Source organism: Vulpes vulpes, chromosome 14, assembly GCF_048418805.1.
Source record: "Vulpes vulpes isolate BD-2025 chromosome 14, VulVul3, whole genome shotgun sequence".
Lineage (NCBI taxonomy): Eukaryota > Metazoa > Chordata > Mammalia > Carnivora > Canidae > Vulpes > Vulpes vulpes.
The window spans coordinates 110,647,413-110,664,356 of record NC_132793.1 but is presented as its reverse complement, the minus strand read 5'-3'; the positions used below and the strand labels follow the sequence as shown (position 1 = coordinate 110,664,356).

The following is a 16,944-nucleotide window of genomic DNA, read 5'->3' as shown; positions in this document are numbered from 1 at the left end:
GCCCACCTGGAGGCACCTCTGCCCTGGTCACAAGGTCACCTGGAGTTGCAGTGGAGGGCGGTGCAGGCTGGGCATGGGTGGTGGCCCCATGATGGACGGCCAGCAGCCCTCCCTGCTGGACCCTGTGCGGGTCTCCCCGCCCTGGTCTGCAGTGAAAAATGACAGCCAGGCACCCTGTTCATCACCAGGTTGTCGTACCCAAGGGGTGGGGCTGGGAGTCTGTGCCTGAGCAATCTCTCAGCAGCCCCTTCGGCACCAGCCGTGTTGGGCTCGGCCCTACACAGGGCAGGGACGTTCCATCTGTCTGTGGTCCCAGTAGCCAGGGGACTGCACCCAAAACCTAGAGCATCAGAACCACGACGTCTTTTTCATCCAAAACCTGCACCACGGGTGGTGCCCAGTGAGTGCTGGTCCCTGCTCCTCTTGCTGCCATGGAGTGGTTGGAGGCTGTGCCCAGAGTCCTGGAGGCCCCTTCGCACAGTGCTGGGGGTGGCTGCTGGGCCAGGGCCTCAAGTCACAAGCATACTCTCTTCATTCAGCGGGCAGGAGTGGGCTTCCTCCTGGTAGGCAGCCCCTCCCCATCCTCCCAGCGCCCCCCCCCCACTGCACCTCCCCCTCCAGCTGAGCTCTGCCCTCCACTGCCCTGCTGCTCTACTCAGGGGACTCTGGGAGCAGGTGCTTGGCCCACGTCCTTGCAGTAGATGCCTGAAGTCAGTTTTCAAACGGGCTTGGAGCCCCTGAAAGTGGGGGTCCCTGTGCACAGCCCCCTACCCCTGCACACCCCCTTGACTGTCCTGCCAGCAGAGAGACTGGTTCTGGCTGTCTGCCCTGACAGCAATCTGGCTGGCCCCCACCCACCCCATGCCTTTTGTAACCTAGAAGTATGATGTCCCCACTTTCTTTCTTTCTTTCTTTCTTTCTTTCTTTCTTTCTTTCTTTTTTTTAAGATTTCATTTATTTATTCATAACAGAGAGAGACAGAGAGGCAGAGACACAAGCAGGTTCCTTGCAGGGAGCCCGACATGGGACTAGATCCCAGGACTCCAGGATCACACCCCAGGCGGAAGGTGGTGCTAAACCACTGGGCCACTCGGGCTGTCCAATGTCCCCACTTTCAGCCCTGTTTTCAAATGTATGTTTCAACACAGACTTCTCTAATCACTGAAGTCAAGAGCAAAAGCATTACTCTTATCGTTTTGACTAAGAGGCAGCCACGCTGCTAGATGACCAGGAGGCCCTGGGCTGACCTTCAGGTTGCCCTTCCTGTCATGCAGATCTTGTAGTTCTTTGTGGCCCCATGGATGGGAAGATTTTCTCCCTCTCAATGTGGAAACCAGTACTAGGATCCCCCCACCTGCACCAGCATCTGGAAGCTCTGTGCAGCCCACCTGCGGCCCCGCCCATGGGTGACCACCTGCTCCCTGCCCGTTGCAGAATGCTGCCAGTCCTAAGACCCCAGGCCAGGTGTGACCCAGCCAAACCAGGGCCGAGTAGCCCCTCCCTCAGCCCGAGAGGACCAGAGCCCCTTCCTCTTATTTATTTTAAATATTTTCTCTACTTATTTGATGGAGGGAAAGAACACAAGCAGAGGGAGCAGCAGAGGGAGAGGGAGAAGCAGATGCCCACTGAGCAGGGAGCCCTGCATGGGGCTCAATCCCGGGACCTGAGCTCAATCATGACCTGAGCCGAAGGCAGACGCTTCACCAATGGAGCCCCCCAGGTGCCCCTAGTTACTCCTTTTCAACATCAATAAATCTTCATGTGAAATCTCCTTGTGTGACCCTGTGGGGTGTCTATCTCCTGGTTGGACTCAGACTACACCCTCTTCATGTTTGTTTTCATGGTTCTTTATTCTGGTGACATACACATACCATACAACTTAGCATCTTGACCCTGTGTATGTGTATAGTTCAGTGACATTCAAGTACACTCACATTGTCGTAAGCCATTGCCATCCATCCCTAGAATCTGAAACTGTCCCCATCAAACACTAACCCCACTCCCCTCCCCCAGCCCCATCTTTATCGTTCCTATCTCTATGAATCTGAGTACGAGTAGAATGGCACAGTATTTGTCTTTATGCAACGGACTCATTTCACTGAACATTGTGTCCTCAAGATTCATCCATATGGTGGCGGGTGGAAGGATTTCCTCCTTTTTAAGACTGAATAACATTCCATTGCATGAATGGATTGCCTTTTGCTTACCATTCATCCATTCATGAACACTTGGTTTGCTTCTGCAGTTTAACTGTTGTGAATAATGCTGCTATGAACATGGGGGTGTGGGCATCCCTTCAATCCTTGGTTTCAATTCTTCTGGACATACCCAGATGTGGAATAGCTGGGTTGTATGGTAATTCTCTGTTTAATTTTGTGAGGATCCTCCATACTGTTTCCACAGTGGCTACACCAGTTTGCACTCCCACCAACAGTGCGCAGGGTTCATTTCCCCACATCTTCGCCAACATGTGGTATTTTGGTGTTTTGTTTTGTTAGATAATAGCCATCCTAATGGCTGGTGGTATCTGATTGTAGTTTTGATTTGCATTTCTCCAATGCTTAGTCGTGTGAGCATCTTTTCATGGCTTCTTGGTCATCTGTAGACAGTCCTTGAAGAAATGCCTGTTCAAGTGTTATGGTCATTTTTAATCAGGCTGTTTGTGTTTTTTGTTGTGGAGTTTTAGGAGTTCTCTATATATTCTGGATATTAGTCTCTTATCAGGTAAATGATTTGCAAATCTTTTCTCTTGCTCTGCCAACTGCCTCTCCACTCTGTGGGTTGTGTCCTTTGATGTACACAAGATTTTTTATTTTGATTAAGTCCAATGTATCTATTTTTTCTTGTATGTGCTTTTGATGTTGTATCAAAGAAATCATTGCCAAATCCAAAGTCATGAAGTTTTCCCCCTATGTTTACCTCTGACAGTTTTATAGTTTAGCTCTTGCTTTAGGTTTTTTTATCTATTTTGAGGTTTTTTTGTGTGTATGGTGTAAGATAGGGTAGGGCTCTGATGTCATTCTTTTGCATGGGGATGTGCAGTTTCCCCAACACTGTTTGTTGGAAGATGGTCTTTTCCTTTTCCCTAGCTAAAAGTCATTTGACCATATGAGGGTTTATATCTAGGCTCCCTATTACATTCCTTCTGTATGTCTCTACACCAGAACCATACTATTTTGATAGTGTAGCTTTGTAGTCAGTTTTGAATTTAGGAACTCTGAATCTTCCTGCCTTGTTCTTCCTTCTCAAGATTGTTTTGACTATTGAGAGTCCATATAAATTTTAGGATGGATTTTTCTATTTCTACCAAATGCCTTGTTGAGATTTTGATAGAGACTGCACTTTATCTGCAGATTGCTTTTGGTAATATTATCATATTAACAATATTGCATCTGCCAATCCATGAACATGGGATGTCTTTCTAATATGTCTTTGTTAATTTCTTTCAGCAGTGCTTTGTTATTTCCAAAGTATAAAACTTTCACTTCCTTGGTTAAGTTTATTCCTAAGTATTTTATTCATGTTGATGTTATTATAAATGAGATTGTTTTCTTAATTTCTTTTTTGGATTCTTTGTTGATGTATTAAAATCTTCATGACTTTTCACATGCTTTAAAATCTAGTTTCATACACATGCAGAAAAGCACATAGAATATGAATTTACCACCCAATTGTCACAAAATGAAATTTGTGTGTCCCCCTCCAGGTCAAGAAAAAACAATATCACCAGCCAACCTGGGCCACCCCCAAAGCATTTCTGTTCTCTCCTCATAGGTACCCAGTAGCCTCATTTTTTTGATTGTCCTAAATTGTTTATTAGGTAAGAATTTTACAAACATTATTTATATTAGCAGTAATGGTGGAGCTGGAGAGTATTGCATCTTCTCCATGCTGCATGGCAAGAACCACCAATAGTGGTGGAACTCATGGCCTGTAGATGTCAGCCCTTGCATCTCCCTGTGCTTGTGACTGGTTTGGCGATCCACTGGGTGTCAAGATTTCTTTGATGGCTTTATGGAATGGATCAATGAGGATTCCCTTAAAGATTCTTCACCAACCCAGTAAGCATTCAAGACTCTCAGAGCCACACGGTGGCATCCAGCTCCCTCCTCTGCAACAGACTGTAGATTTTGGTCAAGCTTAAACTGGTTAACCCAATGATGGATAGGTTTGCTGTAAGTAGCACCCTTAGGAACCAGGTGTTTGCAACAAACATGAATCCAATATATGACATAACCTTGCTTGGTCTTGTACCCCAGTCTGTGTGCTCTATTGGGCCAGGTTGGGCAGGGGCCTTGTGAAGCCCAGATAGCTGGTGGTACTGCCAACAGTGCATCCTGAAAAGAAAGAGCATTACATTGAACTGCTTTTTCCTCCATAGCTCCTAGGTGTACTTGTAAGCATCCATCTTGGCTTACTTTGAGCTGATGGCTGCCACTGGAAGGAAGGGCCCATATCCTGATTCCTAACTCCACAAATTCATTTTGCCTGTTTGGAATTTCACATAGAAGAATCATGCAGTGAGTGTCTTTTTGTGTCTGGCTGCTTTGATCAACATTGTGTTCAGGAAACTCATTCATGGTGCTCTATGTAGCAGTAGGCTATTCATCTCATTTGTAGAATATTTCATTGTGTGGATATACAACATTCCACTGTTGGTGGCCATCTGGGTATTTGCTAGTTTGGTGCTGTTCCAAATAGCACTGCTAGTAACATTCTTATACATATCTTTTGGTGAACATATGTGTGTGTTTCTGTTGGGGGTTGCACCTGAGGGGGGAATTTCGAGGAGTGCCATATGTTTAGCTTTTGTGGATATTGCCAAATCATTTTCCAGCATGCCTATACCAATTCACACAGCGACTAGCCGTGTGTGGGAATCCTGGCTCCCCCCAAGTGGTGACTGGAGCCAGCTCACAGAGGCTCACAAGAGCTCCTTGCACACATCTTTCTCAGCTCTGCCCATAGCAACATGAAGCAGCACCTTGCCATCAGCCATGTGAGAATTATTTACATCACTGAAATTAGCTAGCACTGCAAGTCAGGGCTCCCTCCACTCTGGAAAGGAGTTGTTGAACATTGACCAGCATGTCTCTGCTCCAATCCTTGCACTAGTGTTTCCTGTCTTTCTATGCAGCCACCCGAAAGGTGTGTAGTGCTATCTCATGAGGCTTTAATATACCATTCCCACTTACAGATGACCCATTGAGCACTTTTTGTGGGTTTATTGGTCATCATGTCTACTTTTGTGAAGTGCCTATTCAAGTTTTCTCGTAGGCTTGTAACAATTTTTTATGTGTTGGATTATACAGCTATTTGATGATGACATGTGTCCAAATATCTTCTCCTGCAGTCTGAGTGGTGTTTTTGATGAATAAAAGCTTTGAATTTCTAAAAATTGTTTACAATTAGTACATTATATCGCACTATTTAAGAGACATTTTCTTATCCTGAGACCATGAAGATTTTTTTGCATGGGGTCAATTTTAGCTTTTTCCATATAGATATCAGTTTATGGAGGACCCAGGACCTATTGAAAAATATCATTAAAAATATGACTAGTTTTAAGTATTTTTATTATTATTAATTTCACCTGGGATGAAAAATTTGCTTCCTCTCTGTCATATATATATATATATATTTATATTTATATATTTATATTTATAATATTTATATATATTTATATATATTTTTTTCCCCTCCTTCTCTGAGTCATTTGAGAGTAAGTTGCAGACATGTTGTCCTTCTAAATACTTCAGTGGTTCTTCCTAAAAATAAGGACATTCTCTTAACCACAATATAATCATCAAAGTCAGGAAATTAACATAATAAAATATCATCTAACCTACAGATATTCAAATCTGGTCACTTGCCTCACTAATGTTCATTATGTGTGGGTGTGTTTATATATACATGCACACACACAGCTGCTAGACCGTGTACCACGGGGCCCGGAGGCCACTCCACCCCAGCAGCACCGGGCACCCCCGGCACTCAGACTGTGGGCTTTAAACCCTGCCTGGGAGCTGGAGAAGGGGCAGCTTCCAGGGCTCAACAGGAAAGTCAAAGAAAAGTAAGAAGCCATAAACAGCTACAACAGTGAATGAGGACTCTTTCAGTTTACAAAAAATCGTGATTAGCAACAAAAAGTCAGGGAGCCCTGTTTTGAGGGGTTCCTGGTCCTCAGGCCCTCGAGTCCCACAACTATGTTTTGTGTTGCCCTTGCCATGTGCGTCCTGGACCTGGATGTTGCTGTCAGGCAGGGCTGTGGTCCTGAGTCCTCACGCCGCTGACCATCCCTTTCCTCCCTTGAGAATGCCAGCTCCTGCCCTTGCTCCTTCTGTGTTGGGTTGTTTGTCTCTGCAGAGGTGTGGGGTGCCTGCTCTCCCACAGGTCTCTATGAAGAGCCCACCTCACCATGGCTTGGGGTCTGTGTCCTCGGTGGTTACTGCTTCTGAGATCTTATTTAAGAAATGGGGGGTGCCTGGTTGGCTTAGTCGGTTAAACGTCTGGCTTTGGTTTTGCGTCAGCTCATGATCTCAGGGTTGTGAGATCAAGCCCCAATTCAAGTTGGGCTCCTTGTTCCGCCGAAAGTGTGCTTTTTCCCTCTGCCTCGCTCCGCCTCCCCCAACTCACATGTTCACCGTCTCTCTGTCTCTCTAAAAATAAATGAATAAATCTTAAAAAAAAAAAAAAAAAAGATGGAAGAAATCCTTTACTCCCTCTGGGCCACAGAGATCATCTCCCACATTTTCTTCTTTGATTCATATGAATATGACTCTGTGCTTTTCTCCTTGGCCTTAAAATCAACAAGTACAGCCACTGTCAATTGTGGTAATTCCTGGGAGGAAGTCAAGATGCCCCACACACTGCCTGTGGGTAGGAGGAAGGCACAGGTCGCTCCCATGACTGGTGAAAGCCCAATTTCCTGGGGGAGAAGCGGGAAGTGGACCCAGGAGCCATTGGCTGCCTCTGTGTCAGGGTCCAAGTCCTGTTGTCCTCCAGGGGCCCCACCTAGCACAGAGGGGACCGAGGAGACCACAACCCTGGGGCCCCTGCAGGGTGTATCTGTGTCAGCCCAGACCCCACCCCCATCTCTGCTAAGTTTTGGGCAACAGGAAGCCCCACACTAGCTATTTGTAACTCTCCTCAGGGAGCTTTGAGCCCAGCGAGTCAGATGGTGGGAAACGAAGTAGAGGAGCCTTGGATGTGGCTGGGGTGTTGGAAAGTTCAGGCAGGGCCAGGAGCAAGCTGGGGCACTTGCTGTCTCTCCCACCTGCACCACCTTCCCCCTCACCCCCCACCTGGTGACCTTGCTGCTTCACACTGCTCCCTGGAGCAGAGGGGAGGACCCCCTGGACATCAGCAGCAGCAGGCTGGTCCCTCCTTGTGGGGCAGAGGGGCGGTGGCAGCTGAGCAATGGGCAGGATGGGGCTCTGAGGGCCAGAGGGAGTCAGAGGAGAAAGCCATGAGCTGAGGGAGCAGGAACCAAGGTCCGAGGCAGGGCCAGGACCTTGGCAGGGGCTGCCCCCAGCTAGTGGGGTATAAGCCAACTCTGGTATGTGCTTAGTGATGGAGGCCCTGGTGACCCCTAGCTTCCCAGGGAAGCCCCATTCACGCCACCCTTTCTATCCATGGGATCCCACCACCCAGGTCCAGCCTGTGGCCTTTGTCCAAGTTGGGTTCTTGGCCAGGCCCCATGCTGACTCCCTGGGGGAACCACCCTGTGTCTCATGTGGCCTCCCCAACCTGCATGCCCCCCACTCCGGCTCTGAGGTCCCTGCTGTCCCCTGGTCATTGGCACAAGCCTCTGTGTCCCCACTGGAGGGACCAGGTTCTCCTACACAGAGATGCTCTCAGGAAAGCTTCATCCCACACCCACGGGTGAGGAACCCAGAGCAGGAGACGGGGGCAGGGTTCTGGCCCCCCATTCCATGGTGCAGTGACCCTGTATTCCATTTGGCCCCCAACATCAAGCTACCTGCCCACAGTGGGTCATGGAGTGGACAGGTGGCAGAGGTCTCTAGGCACGGCTGAGTGGCCTGTCAGGGGCGTTGGCACCTGCAGAAGCAAGTGCACTGGCAGCCTGCTCATCCCAGAAGTTTCCTTGCCTCCTGGGCAGGCTTGTTTCATGTTGAGGGGTCTCGGCAAAGGCTCTTCGTCATCAGAGTGGCGGTGGCAGAAGGAAGAAGATTCCTGCCTGCCCCAGGGCACCAACAAGACCCAGCAAGTGCTCTCGCCTGGAAGCCACATGCCTTCAAGCTCATAGTCATGCTCTTAATTGCAGCCAATACCCAGAAAAACAGTCGGTCCTGTCCGGTTGTCTACTGGGACAAGACTAGTGGGAAGGATTATGCAAATGTGGTCTGGACCAGGCTCCGCGGGCAGGTGCCCCAAATTATCCACCAGCCGCTCCCCCAATTAACAGGCGGCAGCCAGTACAATCCTCCTAAATCACCAGGGCCGCGGCGGCCAGCCCCCTGGCTGCATAAATCACGTTCTCATTGCCACCACGTCCAGGCGGCGGCTCTTCCGTGAGGACCGGTGTCACCGTCCCCTAAACTCCGAGGCTGGTGATTGATGCCACCTGCTCTGCACATGCCGAAGCCACCATCTGCTCACAGGGAAGCATAAACTTTGAATGCACGCGTCCTGCTGATTTTAACTGGGCTAATTTATTGCTCACGAGCGGAGGAGCGCGGTTTGCGGCGAGCTCTCCAGCCACCCGGGAGCCTGCGGCCCAGCCCTCGTGCCTGTGATCGCGGCTCGATAAGGTCCGCGTCAACCGCAACCGCACACAGTAGCACTGTCGCCAGCCCCCCAGAGGCACCGGGGAAGAGAGCCCCGGCAAAGCACCTCCTATGGGGGGATTTATTTCTGAATTAAACACTCCCAGCCCCAACGGAGGCCTATTCATTTCCACAATCAGCTTTCTTCCCAGTTGTAAACAGACTCTTTCTAAAACTTGTGCATGATTTTAATTACAGATAAGTTTCTCTTTAAAGGACGGGCATTCATGCCTGGGTTGCTAAGCTGAATTCGATACATCTCTATGTTCCGGGTGTCCAGCTGATGCACAGGCCCTGAGAGCCATACACCTGGCTGGTGCCCGGACAGCTCCTGGGCTCGCAATACTTCTTGGCCCAGAGGCACTAGGGACCCACCAGCCCCACTGCCTTGTGGTAACCCAATAGTGCAAGCCTCATGGGCCAAGGTGCTCAACTTTCCAGAATGTGCCAGAATGTGCCTCACTCGGTGGGCAAGGATGGGGGTGAGCAGCCGAGACCCTGCCCCCAGCAGAGGAGGCTTCAGGCCCCACAAACAGCCCAGCTGGGGACTGGGACAATTGCGGATAGCTAGCCCTTCAAGGCCAGCACAGGAGTCAGCTCTGGACTATCTCCTCCAAGAAGGCTCCCAGACAGCCTTTCCAGCTCCTCCTGGGGGTCCCCACTGCTTTTGGCTGAGCCTCCCACCTCAGTTGTATCCCTGGACTGTCCTGTCCCTGCCCCTGGGTGGGGTTTCTGCTCCACAGCAGAGGCTGCAGAGGGCCCCCTGTGGAGCCCCAGGCTAGGCACGAAGCCACGTGCAGAGGAAGACATTTGACAAAAGGATGGACTGTTCTTGGTGTTGGCAGGCACGTGTGCCAGGAGGCCTCTCAGAACCTCCACCAGGGAGCCCTGGATACGAGGACCCGGCCAGTCTGGAGGGGGAGGTGGTACGAGTCTGCATAGTGCTGTGGGTATGAACCCAACACTTATGAGCCAGCTACACAGGCACCTGGAGGTCCCACTGAGGCAGGACAGGAAAGCTTCACCATCTGCATGGTCCTGGAGCATGAGCGTATATGTGCAGGGGCACACACGTTCACATGTGCTCCAGTGTGGGGACGTGTTTGCATATGCTCTTTACATGCATGTGCAAGTGTGTACATGTGTGAGCATGTGCACAGAGCTGGATGCCACCAGGGGGTGGGTGGCTTTGCTGTGAGCTCCTCTGGCTGGAAGAAATATCCTTTTGTTTGTGGGGAAAGATGACCTCCGCCTGAGGTCCTGGGCCTGGGGGCCTGCTGTGGCCAGACTTGGTGACTTTGCAGCGGTGAATGAAACTGCCAACCTGGCTCTGTGTCACTGTGGTTTCACCTGCCCTAACTTAAAATCCCATCACAATCACCTTCTACAACATGCTCTGGCCTCGGGATCAACAGATGAGGAGGGCTAAGTACCAGTTACCATCTGGCCCAGATTGTCAGGGGGGCAGCTGCCCAGGCCAAGGCCTCTCCTGGCACTGCCCGGTCATACCTGCCCTGCCAGGCCACAGAGACCCCCTGGGACGGAGGCGCAGTGAAGGCCTGTTCACTTGCCTGTGAACTTTGGGACCCCTGCCAGCGAGCCCCAGGGACCTCTACCATCCCGGGTTCACTCACCTGCAGCCTTACAGAGAGCACGTAGGGTCCTGCCAAGACCATGAACAGGAGGACCACTGCAGACCCTGGCACCTCTCCTCCTCAGGCTTCCTGCCCCTGATGGGACCCTCGGGGTCGGGGAAGCCCGCTGCTGCACCCCCAGGCTCAACGCACATCCACACCTGCTCAGAGCAGACAAGCTGGGCTCATTTCTCAAGAGCCAGCCTGGGTATGGGTGGTTTCAGCATCTCCTGGGGGCTTAGAGTGTGGCAAGGCATCCAGTTGAGGCAGCTAAGAGATAGCTTGGCTTTTGCTGCAAACACTATGAAATGCCATTTCTCCTGTTTCCAAGGCCTGGCCTCATCAGTGGACAGGGACACTGGGAGACAGGTCTCTCTTACAGAACCAAGCTTACTCTGACCACATGGCCCAGTCGTCACACGCCTTGGCGTTCACCCAAATTAACGAAATCCCTACATCCACACAGACTCCTGCACGCAGATGTTTATAGCAGTTTTGTTCGTAATTGCCAAACCTGAAAACAACCAGTATGTCCTCCAGCAAGTGAGCGGATAAACTAAGTGTGCTCCGCCCAGACAATGGAGTATTACTCATGCTAACGAGAAACAAGCTATCGAGCCGTGAAAAGACACAGAGGAACCTGAAGAGTGTATCCCTAAGGGAAAGAAGCCCTCTGATTCCAGCCATGGGACCTTCTGGAAAAGGCAGACCTGTGGGGACAGTGACAGGGTCAGCAGTGGTCGGGGCTGGGGCGGGGGGCGGGGTAAACAGGTGGAAGACAGGGGCTTTGGGGGCCGTGATGCCACGCCGTGGGATACTGCGGGAGTGGGCACCTGTCAGGATGCGCTCGCCCAAACCCACAGAGCGTGCACCCCCAGGGGGTGACCCTGACACTGTCTGTGGCCTCAGGGTGATGACGCATCTCCATCACAGATGCCCCACTCTGGTGCGGGTGTGGGTTGGGGGGGATGGGGACATATGGGAAACCTCTGCACCTCCCTTTCAGTGTTGCCCTCACCCTAAAACTGCTCTAAAAAATTAAGTTTATTCATTTAAAAATGCAAACAATTGTTATGAAATGGCTATTTTCTTCCATTTCGGAAGCCCGGCCTCATCACGGGGCGACAGTGGCTCAGGTATGGGTGCTCCCCACACCCCTTGGAGGCCCACATCCGCAGGCAGCCTGACCCCATCCCTGCTGGCAGGGTCTTGGAACCGCACGTGTAAAGCGGTGGTGCCAGCGGATCCTAAAGCAGGAAGCTGGCAGGAGGCTAATGTCTACTGCAGAGAGAGCAAAAATGGTGCAGCCAGCCCTACTAGGGTGCTTGGGTCCCAACAGCACAAGACCTCAGACCCACCGCGTGTACACATGTGTGCACCCCGATATGCACAGCCCACCTGCAGGCCTGCCTTGTGTTCTTGGATGCACCCCAGCTGCAGGTGTGAGCCTGGGGCAGTGCACTCTGGAGAGCCCAGGGAGCCACACCCCTGATGCCCAAGACAGTATACCAGGGTGTGCCATAGTTCCTTCTTCCTCCCTGAGCTCAGGGTCTGAGGTATAGCCTCCAGCCAGAAGCCCCAGGGCAGCCCCACCGTGTGCATCCTGCCCCAGAGGCCGTCAAGAGGATGACAGCTTGGCCCCAGCCACCCACTCTGCCCCCAGACTTCTGACACCTGCTTCCATAGCCCTCTAGGACTCATTGGGGTCAGCAATCTTTGCGAGGCCCAGACCAGAAAGGGGCTGATCATTCAGCCCACAAGTGGGGAGCCCCAGGCCTGGTCATACGGGGCAGAGGAGCTTGCCTCCCTGACTGCACTTCGTTTTGGCTTGGAGGGCTGCGAAAGGGCAAAGTCTGACCTGACATGTGGATGCTGTGAGCCCAGACCAGTGTGACCAGGGACCGTCCATCGCCCTGTGCCCCCCACCTCCTCAGAGGCTGTGAGGCAGGAGGAGGGCCTGGTGTTGGGTTGTCCGGGTCCAGAGGCCGGAAGAAGTCTGGGGCGAAGCAGGACGCTACAGAACAGAGGGGAGAGGTTTGGACAGAGGGAAGTTTTACTCTGCCATGTGCCATTAGGGGTGGGTCCGTGCTGCGGTGGGCAAGATGCCTTAGCCCCTGGATGGCCAGGAGAAGCCTGAGACCTGCCTCAGGGCCCCTCAGGGTGAGCTGAGTGCCCCAGCCTCTAGCCCAAACCAAGGAGGGGCCCAGACCGGCCTTAGGCAGGAGGGGAGGGGGCCCTGGGGGTGGAGACAGTGTGGTGGTGGGGTGGGCAGGATGCTTGGATGCTCCGGAGGCCTTCTGAGCTGTGAGAGCATGGGGAGAGGCCCAGGCCCCGAAGCTGGTGGGCTCCAGAAATGTGCCCCAGGCTGCAGACTGGGGGAGGAGGGGGGCACAGGGGTCCAGCTGCGAGGCAACCTGAGGCAGTGCTAGGCCTGGACCCAGAGGGCAGGGCCCCAGGCAGGCTCCCTGGCCACCACCCCTGCCTCTGCCGGGCTCCACTGGACGTGCCACCCCCTCCCGCGGGCCCCACCCCTCCGTGGCCGTCTTCAGTGATTTGGAAGTGTAGAAAATGGGATTATCCAGGAACAGATGTGCACAAAAGGGGTGAAATGGAAAGTGCTAGCGTGGCCGCCTCCCTTTGATTACCTCTGACGGCCTCGGTGTCCGCAGCCGCCCCCCCCTGCGGGCTGGGCCAGACCCCGCCGAGCCCTGCAGCGGCGCTCATTGAAATTGAATTGATACTTTGTGAACTTCATTTGTGAATAATGTGATCTGACAGGGACAAATGTGACGGGGAATTGTTTTCAAACCTCCTCCAAATGAAGCTTATGATGGGGTAAACGCGCACGCCTTTGTCCCGCTCCCTCCCTCCTCCGCGCCGCCTGCATATGCAGCAGCCCCCTCCTAATTGAATTGAGGGTGGGGCGGGCAGGGTGGGCGGCCGCCTCCCCAGGCCGGGGTCGGGTCCTTGGCCGCCCAGCCCCGCGCCCGCCGGAGGACCCACGGCCGCGCCAGGCCTCAGATGTCTTACATATTAATTCCCTTTGCAGAACATTTGCCCCGCGCGCGCTCAAACCCAGTTAGCTGGATTGATGAAGGCGGCAAGAGGATCCGACGCGCGCTGATTCCGCCTTTTCAGCTTCGATTAGCTCAGCCCGGGTTACTCCCGTCAGAGCTCCATCACGCGGCGCGGACCCCGGGGAGGGCCGTGTGGCCACGGGGCCCAGGAAGGCTTCAGTGCGGGCCATTACCTCACAGGCGTCCCCACAGAGCGCGGTGGGCGGGCGGGCGACGCGGACACAGGGCCTGGCTCCGCTGCCTCAAATCCCCTGCATCCACCCCCTGGGTCATGACACCCAGCCCAGGCCTGACCCGCTGTTGGGGTCCTGGCTCTCCCCACGCTGCCACAGAGGTGAGCACACGCACATGTGCCCTCCATCCAACTCATGCCCCCCCTTTAGCCATTGGAACCACTGCAAGGAGGGAACATACACTAACCTACATTTATCAGAGGAGGAAACCCCCTGAGCAGGTCACTGCCTGGTGGCCCCAAGCCTCCCAGTCCTGCTCCTGGCCATCACTGCAAGGCATCCTTCACGGGTTGAGGGCTGGGGCATCTGTCCTCAGCCCCAAGACCCAGAAGGAAGGGACCACACTGTCCCTGCAGTGACGATGAGGAGGAGGAGGGGCAGACGTGGGCTCAAGGGCAGGTCCATGACCAGGGAGGCGACACCACTGCCAGGACCCTAGTGGGCGTCATGGTGGTTGTGGGGCCGCCCCAGGGTCCTGGAAGCCTCCCCACCCCGTGTCCCCCCACCAGGGACAGGAAGACAGCCACGCAGCCTGGCTCCCACAACCCAGATTGACTTGGGCCCCCCCTATGGATTTTCCTGAAGCCAGTAACCCTGAGGTCCAACTGCGCCCTGCAAAGCACCGAAGGCACCACCCCAGACACCGGGGATCTTTGCGTTTGCAGTGTGGACACCAGTCTCCTGACTCTGAGCAGCTGTGCTTCAGCTTCCCAGGCCAGGGTCCAGGGCACTGAGGCCCCGACTGTGTCTTCCATGCGTGTGACAAATGGTCAGCTGGGAGTGGTGCTTGGGAATGTGGCTGGGCCGGGGGTCTGCCCCCCAGAGGCCACCTCCTCCAAGGGGGTCCAGACCACAGAGGGCACCCAGAGCCCCATGGGGCAGCCCCAGACTGGCCTGGCCTCCCTAGCCAGTGGCCCCAGCCTGGGGCCCTGCCTCTTGAGAGGCACATGAGACCAGAGCAAATGCCCAAAGAGCCTCATGCAAACCTGTGGGAGCCCAAGTGTGCCTCAGTGCCCTCACAGTGATGTTGGCTTGTCCACCTTCCCTCCCTGTCAGCTCACTTCCTATTCCCATCGTCTCCAGTCCAAGTCATTTATTTTACTTATTTATTTTGTGATTCAAGTGAAACTCACATAAACTAAAATTAACCATCTTAAACTGTGCATTTCAGGGGCACTGAGCCCCTTTGCAAGGTTGTACCACCCCGACCTCCACCCCACCCCAACCTCTTCTACCCCCACCCACCAGTAGTCACTCCTTGCCAGTCCTGAGGCAGCTGCCCCTCTGCTTCTGTCTCTATCGTTGGACACCACAGAGAAGGAGCCTTTGTGTCTGGAGTGTCTCTCAGGACTGCTGCCTCCGAGGTTTGTCCACACTGCAGGTGTGATATGGCTCACTCTTTTCACTGCGGCATGCCACTCTTGCACACGTGGACCAGATGTTTCATGCATCTACCAGCTGGTGGCCATGGGGGCTTCTCTGGCCCAGAGTTGCTGTCAGGGTTCCAGTACAGTGTGGCAGCAACCTGGGCGCCCGTGTTTCCAGATGGCCGGCAGCTCAGGTCCCCTCCCCTCCCCTCCTCTCCCCTCCCTTCCAAGGCCAGGTGAGACCCCTGGGTCCCCTCTGGGAGCCCTAGAGACTGGGGTGTCCACCATGTCAGCATCTGGCCAGTGGGCCCTCCAGGCAAGCTTCTCCAGCTGCCTACCCCATCCTGGGGCGGCACCAGGTGGGCCCTGTTCCCAGCACCAGACCCTCCCCGCTGAGCCCATGGGCAGCATTGCTCTGGAACCCGCCTGTGTTTTGCTGACTCTGGCTGAAATGAGGGGCCCTTGCCTGACACCTGTCTCTGGGTGGATGGGCCTTGGTCAAATACACTTCCCCATGTTCTGCGGACAATGCTGCCACAGGACAAGCAGGTGACCCTGGAAAGCAGATGTGGCTGGTCATACACTCACCTCCTCCAGCCTGCTGATCCTAGGGTCCAGCCGCAACCCCCCAACCCCCACCCCATGCTGATGGCCACGGGCAGCTGGGGCAGTTGGCGGCTCTGGAAGAACCAGGTGTAACAAACAGAAGTCCATTTTTATGGCCCCCTTCATCGTGCACAGGAGATGCCTGGGTGTGAAAATGGCCCCGAGCCTCTAGCCATCTGGGAACGTGGGTGCGCAGACGGCCACCGCACTCTGTACTAGATCGCTGACCCCAGCGCCAGGCCGGAGCAGCCCAGATGCTGAGGTCTCAGCCACCCCGTGGCCTGCCAGACTGTCCCCGCGGGCACGCAGGTCTCCTATGGGCCGGGCCAGCAATCCTAGCACATGATCGGTGCTGCTCTGGCCACGGAAAGTGGGTGGTGAGGGTGAGGGCTGGGGCGGGGGGCGGGGGCGGCAGGGACCCTTGCCTCCGGAGGATTTACTTGGGGCGTGTGGCCCCATGATGCCCCTACAGGGCTGGCGCTCCCAGGGTTCCTCTTGGGGCTGCCAGTGCTGCTGGTGGGGCCTGCCCCGGGTCTGCTTCCGCGGCGGCTGCTTTTCCCAATGGACCGAGGCCAGGGAATGGTTCCTTTTGGCCAACCTACCCTCGTCGCTGAGTATTCCGTCTGACTAGGTGGTCACAATCTCACTTCCTGTTCAATAAACATCTCCAGAAGTCGTGTGTGTGTGTGTGTGTGTGTGTGTGTGTGTGTGTGTGGTGCCGGGTGTGTGGGGATGGGGATTCATTGTGGGAGCAGAGTGGCCTCAGGGCTCAGACAGTGGGCAGCAGGGCTCAGCCCCCTGTGGCCAAGGTTGAGCCCATTTTTTGGATATTGTGTCCAGGACCAAACACGCCCATCTCCTGGGCTGCCCGTCCCTTGTGTTCCTTAGCAGATGTGGGGAGGCTGGGGGCGGGCCTGAGTGCCAACAGGGAACAGCACACCGGGGCTCTCCAGGGTGGATGGCCTGTGTGCTCATTCAGAAGCAGCAGTGTCATCAGCGAGGACATCACCGAGGTGCCTCAGCCCTTCTCCCTGGTCTGATCGCCCATGACTTTCTGGTTCATAACACAAAATCGTGCTTTTCATCAAGAAGCTCATATTCTAAATGATTCAAAAATTCACAGAGCAAATCCAACACTGAGTGCTTCATTCAACGCCTTTTCTTTAACCCCAAACATGGTTTCCTGCAAATCCTGGATGGGGTGAAGAATGCCCTTGGGGGAGGGGCTACGTGGTTTT

At 53.9% G+C, this 16,944-nt stretch overlaps 1 pseudogene; it reads right to left on the bottom strand.

Moving 5' to 3' along the window:
* Window positions 1-3,847: 3,847 nt before the first annotated feature.
* Window positions 3,848-4,408, bottom strand: LOC112922605 (large ribosomal subunit protein eL15-like; annotated as a pseudogene).
* Between the last annotated feature and the right edge of the window lie 12,536 nt (window positions 4,409-16,944).